General features: G+C 46.4%; 1 long non-coding RNA gene across 1 annotated transcript; it reads right to left on the bottom strand.

The window, feature by feature from the left end:
- Positions 1 to 1,572: 1,572 nt before the first annotated feature.
- On the bottom strand, positions 1,573 to 2,838 carry LOC147238422 (uncharacterized). Its single transcript, XR_015111908.1, has 3 exons — positions 2,781 to 2,838; positions 1,687 to 1,761; positions 1,573 to 1,588 (listed from the first exon to the last, which is right to left on the bottom strand). It is a non-coding gene; the product is annotated as an uncharacterized LOC147238422 (long non-coding RNA).
- Positions 2,839 to 6,707: the final 3,869 nt, after the last annotated feature.

Raw genomic sequence — 6,707 nt, 5'->3', positions numbered from 1 at the left:
CCTCTGATAACAATTCATTCATTATTTATGCGGTTTCTCCTGCTCCGGGTCACAGGACGCTGGAGACAAAGGAAGACAAGTGACTGAATAAATAAGCTTGAACAAGAAACTGCAGTTCAAGATCACGTCAGACACGCATGTCACATAACTCCTGATTTTCCTAAAGCCGGAACAATTTTTCACCCCACAGATACACACCACTGAAGAGAAAATGACATTTTGGGGGGGGGTTTGAAAGTCCAAGTAAATGGGACTGTGATTGAGACCCAAGGACATTTACCCCTCTGGCCAACTCCCCACCCAGTTTGACATCCACACGAAGGCCATTGTTATGAAGGTCATTTCATGGAAAAGGAATGAAAAGGTTCCATTGCAGAAAGTTCAGGGTGAGGAGGTACACTTAATTCAGCGACTGCAGCATTATGCTCCTGTGGATGACTGCAGCTTTTCACCCAGTACAATAGAACGTGGCCTCTGCAGATCCCGGCTGAAGTTTGTGAATGAAGAAGGTTGGAACCAGGCCATCAGTGCTGCGCGAGATTGTTGTGTAACTGGTGCCTGCCATGCCGCACTCCTCCACCGGGGTCAGGTCCAAGGTTTAGCCAGGCACTGAGTTCAGGAGCAGGTGGTTCTGGATCGCCCTCCAAAACAACTGCAACATCATTGACTGGTTGAGATTATTTACGCCGACAAAATCTTTTTATGTCACATTAAATCATTGATTACTGAGACCAGAAATGACTGAGCCTGTGTGACAAAACTAGTTCCATAACACTGACCATCATTTCAAAACAGCGAACTCACTCACCTGCATGAACGCACCGTCCGCCTGGGACATCTGCAACTTTCTGTCTGCTCAAGCTGATTAATAAATTCTGTCACCATGTAGAGGGGATCTTCATAATCCAGCTCCTCCTGATCTTCAGTAGAACAGCTCTTGGTCCTGGTCTCTGGCTGGCTGGAATAGTGATCTAGTACTAGTACTCTCTGGTATGCAGTTTTGCCTGAACTGCACCGTACCTTAAATGTAGTTTTCAAACAGTATCTAGTTATTTTGTGTACTTTGTAGGCATTCCAAATCTGTTTTTTTTTTCTGTGCTAAGATGAAGGTGTATGTCAGGGTTGATGGTGGGAACTTTTAATGATCAAAAGACAAAGGTGAGAGCCTCAAAACAAGGCGGGGAACAGACAAAGACAGGAAGTGACACCCGAGGGAGGTACACTTCAAAGTAAAAAGGGGACTGACAAGTAACACAATAGAAACCATGCAAAACCACAACACAGGAGTTATAATCTCTGACCTGAACCCATAATTTAAGATGCAGAATTATAAAAGTAGAATCTGTCCGTGACAGAAGAAACGGTTTCAACCGATGAGATATTACAAGCCAAGCATCAGCTGACAGGACGCAGTGATTTACCGTCACACCTGAAAACTGAGAGGCGAGGGCGAGGATTCTGTGAGCCTGCACGTACGTTCGTTCCAGATCTGAAGAAGGCAGATGAGACTCAGTTTGATTTCACTGAACGCCCCCAAACCAGTGTTTCCTCCTTGTTGACAGCGTGTTGCTACAGTCAGTAGAAGCATCTGTTAAGTAGACACGGGATCATCCGTGAAAACACGCAACGCTTTGCTGAGGCTGGTAGAACAGAGCAAACCGTTGATGATGCGAGTCCTCACATCACCTCAGGGCTTCTCTGCAGTAGTCAGTAGTCCAACTCCGTCTGTTTCACGTCTCCTTCTGGAGAACGAGCCTCTTCCTGCGTGTGCAAAGACATAGACGAATTTTTCTCGCTGATGATTAATGTGTTGGCATCTAAAGAGGTACAGCTTCCATAAAAAGTCCTCCTTTCCCCTCGCTCGTCACGTTTTAGCTGTAATCTCTGCTGTGTCCTGCCGCTGTGGCAGACGTGACTGATTAACGGGAGCCAAACGACTCCATCAAGTCTTTACCGTCATCGTACAGACAGCAGAATGAATGAATCCTCTATATTTAGCTGATGACATTTACATGGTGTAAGAGTGGACGTTATCTTTGATGTATTTGTGTGACGAAGGGAGCGTCCAACCCCTCTGTCTCACGCTCTCACTGTTATTTGGGTCCAGGGGTCTATTTATTTTTCTAAAATGTATTTTTCTGACAACTTCTTCCTTTTCTTCCTTCGTTTTAACCGAGTTGGGAGGTGCACCTGTACCTTGCTCGGACTGATTGTGTGTGTGTGTGTGTGTGTGTGTGTGGAGGTGACCGACCCCAATGACAAGCAAGTGTGCCAACCTGATCTACCAGATCTGGTCCAGGTGAGAGGAGGTTATATGAAGGCCTGGGATCCACCACGCCATGCCTTCTCATTGTCTCTTCATCAGAACTTAAGTCAGCGCCGTGTCTTAGGCACCCCTGGACTGGTTCTGCTCATATCTCTCTGGCCGTACTCAATTCATTCAGTTAAAATCTTTCACATCCGATCCCTCCCCCCTCTCCTCTGGTGTTCCCCAGGGCTCTGTCCTTGGCCCTATCCTTTTCATCATATACCTCCTCCCACTTGGACTGATATTCCGTAAGCATAACATCTACTTTCACTGTTACGCGGACGACACCCAGCTCCTCCATAAGCTTCAATTGGTCCAGAACGCAGCTGCCCGAATCATCACCAGAACCCCTGTCATCAGTCACATCACCCCCGTTCTACATCAACTCCACTGGCTTCCCATAAAACACCGCATTGACTACAAGATCCTCCTCCATACATTCAAAACCATCCATAACCTCGCCCCTTCATACCTGTCAGACCTTCTCCACACCAACATTCCCACCCGGTCTCTCTGGTCTTCCTCCTCCATCAGCCTCAACGTCCCCTCCTTCCGTCTAACCTCCATGGGGGCTAGAGCCTTCAGTTGCTCTGCCCCTCGCCTCTGGAACTCCCTCCCTCCTGACATCAGAAACACAGACTCCATTGACACCTTCAAAAATCATCTCAAAACTCACCTTTTTAGACAGGCGTATGGCTGAGTGCCCTCTCCTGTGCTCTGCTAGGGACTTCTGTTGTTGTTGTTTTAAATTGTGCATGTTTTATTTATCTATTTATTTTTTAAACTGTTGTACGGCGACCTTGAGTGCCTTGAAAGGCGCCTTATAAATAAAATGTATTATTATTATTATTATTAGTTCCTGGGTCTCGCTGAGGATTTGCCCCTGGTGGTCTCAGCCCTCCTTCACACCTGCTCAAAGCTTCTCTGCAGCCAGTTGATGCTTTTCTCTTGTTAGCAGCTGCACGTCGGTGCTGGTTGATTTAATTTCCAGCCCTGTGATCAGCTTTCAGTGGTAACCCCTCAAGGGTTACTTTGGGATCCCCCTCCTGGTCATGATGGGGTCCCACTCCTCAGTCCTTCTGACAGTGAATCCATGACTTTGTCCAATCAGTCTGCAAGATGACGATAACTTGAGTGCGTCTACAGCGTTGATCTTGACCACTGACCTGTGAACTCATGCTGGCCATCATAAACTCCATCGGTCTCTGTTGTTTCGTCCCTCGTCTCTTTGGTCTGCATCTGCATCCTTATCAACTCTGGGGGTGTTTAAGCCACGGGGGCTGGTTCCCAGGCCCACACCCAGCAGATGAACCTCTTCTAATGATTGTCATTGACCTACTTCCTCTGGAATGTGAGCTGATGACTGTGAGGGAGCTCAGAGGGAGGATGTGCTGTCGGTTCTCCCATGGCTCGTTCCTTCATTTAGTGACATTAAATATAGGAAATGTGTGAAGGAATCTTTCACTCCAAAATATTAAGAAGCTTCGTTCAACAAAAAGTCATTCGGATGAAAGTGATACTTCACCCAAAATGTATTTGCCTTTTTGAAGTACACTCACCTCCAGCATGCAGTATCTACCATCACTGTACTGTCATTTAGTGTTTGAACACGCAGGTAAAGAGAAGCCTGTGGAGGAGTCGTCGGCAGTGGTGGCAGCCACCCCAACACACTGACAAGATTACCTCTACACCCAATTCAATTAGTAGCCCACTGCAGTCACCACTCACCCCTTCAGGGTGTCCATAATCATAACAGATGGCTCGCTGTGAGACACCCGCCATTTTTTACCTCAAAGAGACCTGAAGAGGAGCAGAGCGGGAGCTCTCATCAGAGGCGCAGCAGTCCATCATGCCACTAGAATACATCTAATGTTGCTGACGGTGTGGAGACGTGGAGGAGGCCCAGAAACGCTGAGTGAAACCTGAACAACCATTACTGAAAGAGTCAAACCTGCATCAGAGGAAACAGAACTAAAAGCAGAAACTGAGCGTGAGCAAACAACACCCTCCTGCATGGAACATTTGCTCTGGACTCGATCGACTCTGCATAAACTCCACTGTGTGTTCTGTTTTTTGTGAGAAAACAGAAGTTCCAACAAGCTGAGCTTCAATCATTGATGACAACTGTGTCCTAGAACATTGGGCCTCATTTGATCTGCTAGACCTGCTGGCTGCAAGACTCTGACATTGATACACTTGAGCTGTTTTGTGTATATGTATATGATGGAATGAATGCCGTGTGGGAACCATATCAGGTGGGACAATGAGCCCATTTGTGATCCTGTGTGCAGCAAATATGGTGGGACATTTTACCAACAAACCCAGGAGCTGGCACGTCTCCAGGGTGGCGAGGAGGACGGCGTCGAGCTTGCGGGGCTTTTAGAAGGCAGAAAAACATCTGTCAAACTCACTGGATCCCCCACCAATATATTGATGATATTTTAACATAACCTGCTGTTATACAACAAGTATACAACAATCTGATCAAGTGTGTCTTCAAGAGGACAATGAAAATGAAGAAACTTTCCGGTTTCAATTGCAGCAATTTTATAAATGTAATGTTTGAAACACTGAAAGCTATCAAACCTTTCTGGATGGGCTACATAGCAGAGTGCTCGCTGGAGGGACCACTGGGACCAGATCTGGTCTAATGGTGGCATCTGTCAGAGCAACACCATCCTGGAACAACCTGCCAGTACCAGAACTGTCACATGATCTCATGTCTCCAGAGGATGAAGCCTCACGTCCCGGACATCCTTTATCTTCCGCGAGCGCCACTGTGAGGGCGACTGAGAGGTTCAGGGTGCAGTATCCTGACAGCCAGGCTGGCTGCACAGGGTTGTTGTGTTTCCGATGTTGACAGAGACAACTGTGAGAGGGTTGCTCTGGGTGCCCGGAGCCAGATCTGGATGTTCCTGCTGACTTTATTCTGTGTGCTTTGTTGATGTTACATTTCGTTATCAACATTTAATTATTTGCTCACGCTCGGTACTCGCTGCAGGCCTGCAAATCCTGCTGCAATGTTTGTAATTGGAAAGGATCTTATTATTTGGATGTTTTTGCGCTGGGAATTTTGTCACAATTGATACAGGATCATCACATTTCAATGAGCAAGGACCTGAGCAGGCTGCCATCTTGTGCAGTGACGGCACCGTATCGCAGGACTCAAAGTGTCCTGCCTGGACATCTCACTCCACTTGAAATGCCTCCCGAGGTTTTCTTCTCTTTCACTCTGTCACTCTATTTTTCACGTTAACTATAAAATCCTTCCCTCAGTGGTTCATGCAGAATGAATGAGGCCCCAGTTGTGTCATTTTGCGATACATTTTTAAAACACCCAACACATTGCTCCCTTTGTGGCGCCCTGGGCTAAGGCGCATACCATGTCCCTGTGTCGTTATGAGTTAGGGTCCAGCTCCAGACCCCCTTTCTAATGCCATGCCAGATTTTTCTCACCCCCCCTCCCCCAACATGACTTGAAAAGCTCCATAAATGACATAAAAATTGGTGCTTGTCATAGATTGAGTTACTGTATGAATTTAAGATTGTGACTGTTTGAATGCGACAGAATCAAGTTTTTCTTGCAAAGCTCCTTTTGGTGTACACAAACCTGAGGATCAAACACACACACACAAACACACACACACACGCGTCTCTTATTTTTGTTCTGGTAAGAACAGAATGTAGAGAGAATAGAAAGTGAGCATCTAAACAGTATTGGACGCTGTGATTATCACTCAAACATTTTTGTTTTTTCCAGCATTGCTTTTCAACATTTGCTTCTATTGTGCAAATGTCAATAGTGAAAAAAGACATTCCACCAAAAAAGAAAAGAAAAAGTGTGTGTCTACCAAGTTGTTCAAGACCTGGAATGAACTGCACAAGAGGAGCGAGGCAATCATAATCTTGCTCTGTGTGTGTGTGTGTGTGTGTGTGTGTGTGTGTGTGTGTGTGTGTGTGTGTGTGATCAAAGCATCTCTACCCCACCATGTGCTGATCCAGCCTAGGCCAGATAGAGCTACTTAGTCCCCATAATGTCCTGGGGCCCCCTCTCATTGCTGCCTTTGAGTCCTGTCACAGATAACACTGCAGATTATATGCCTCTCCTGAGTCACTTTCAAGTTGAATGTACTCCAAAATCGCAAATCTCTCAATCTTGCTGCGCTCACATCAGCAGTGGCGAGTGGCACCATCCAGCCCTCTATCTGATGTTGTTGTTTCTATCAGTCAGCAACTGGAGGGAGAGTTTGTAGGCAGTGTTGTTACTGTAGTGAGAAATGTCACCATCAAAGGAAGAGAGTAAATGCAGTGGATAAGACTATTTGTAGAAATAAACTTTCTCCAGTCTGTTCATTCATCTCTGTAACACTCCCTGGCAGGGTCTACACGCGGCCCGGTC

Source organism: Aulostomus chinensis, chromosome 24 (genome assembly GCF_037954235.1).
Source record: "Aulostomus chinensis isolate RoL2024-O1b breed Wild chromosome 24, RoL_Achi_v1.0, whole genome shotgun sequence".
In the NCBI taxonomy this organism is placed as follows: domain Eukaryota; kingdom Metazoa; phylum Chordata; class Actinopteri; order Syngnathiformes; family Aulostomidae; genus Aulostomus; species Aulostomus chinensis.
This window is presented reverse-complemented; position numbering and strand designations above follow the sequence as displayed.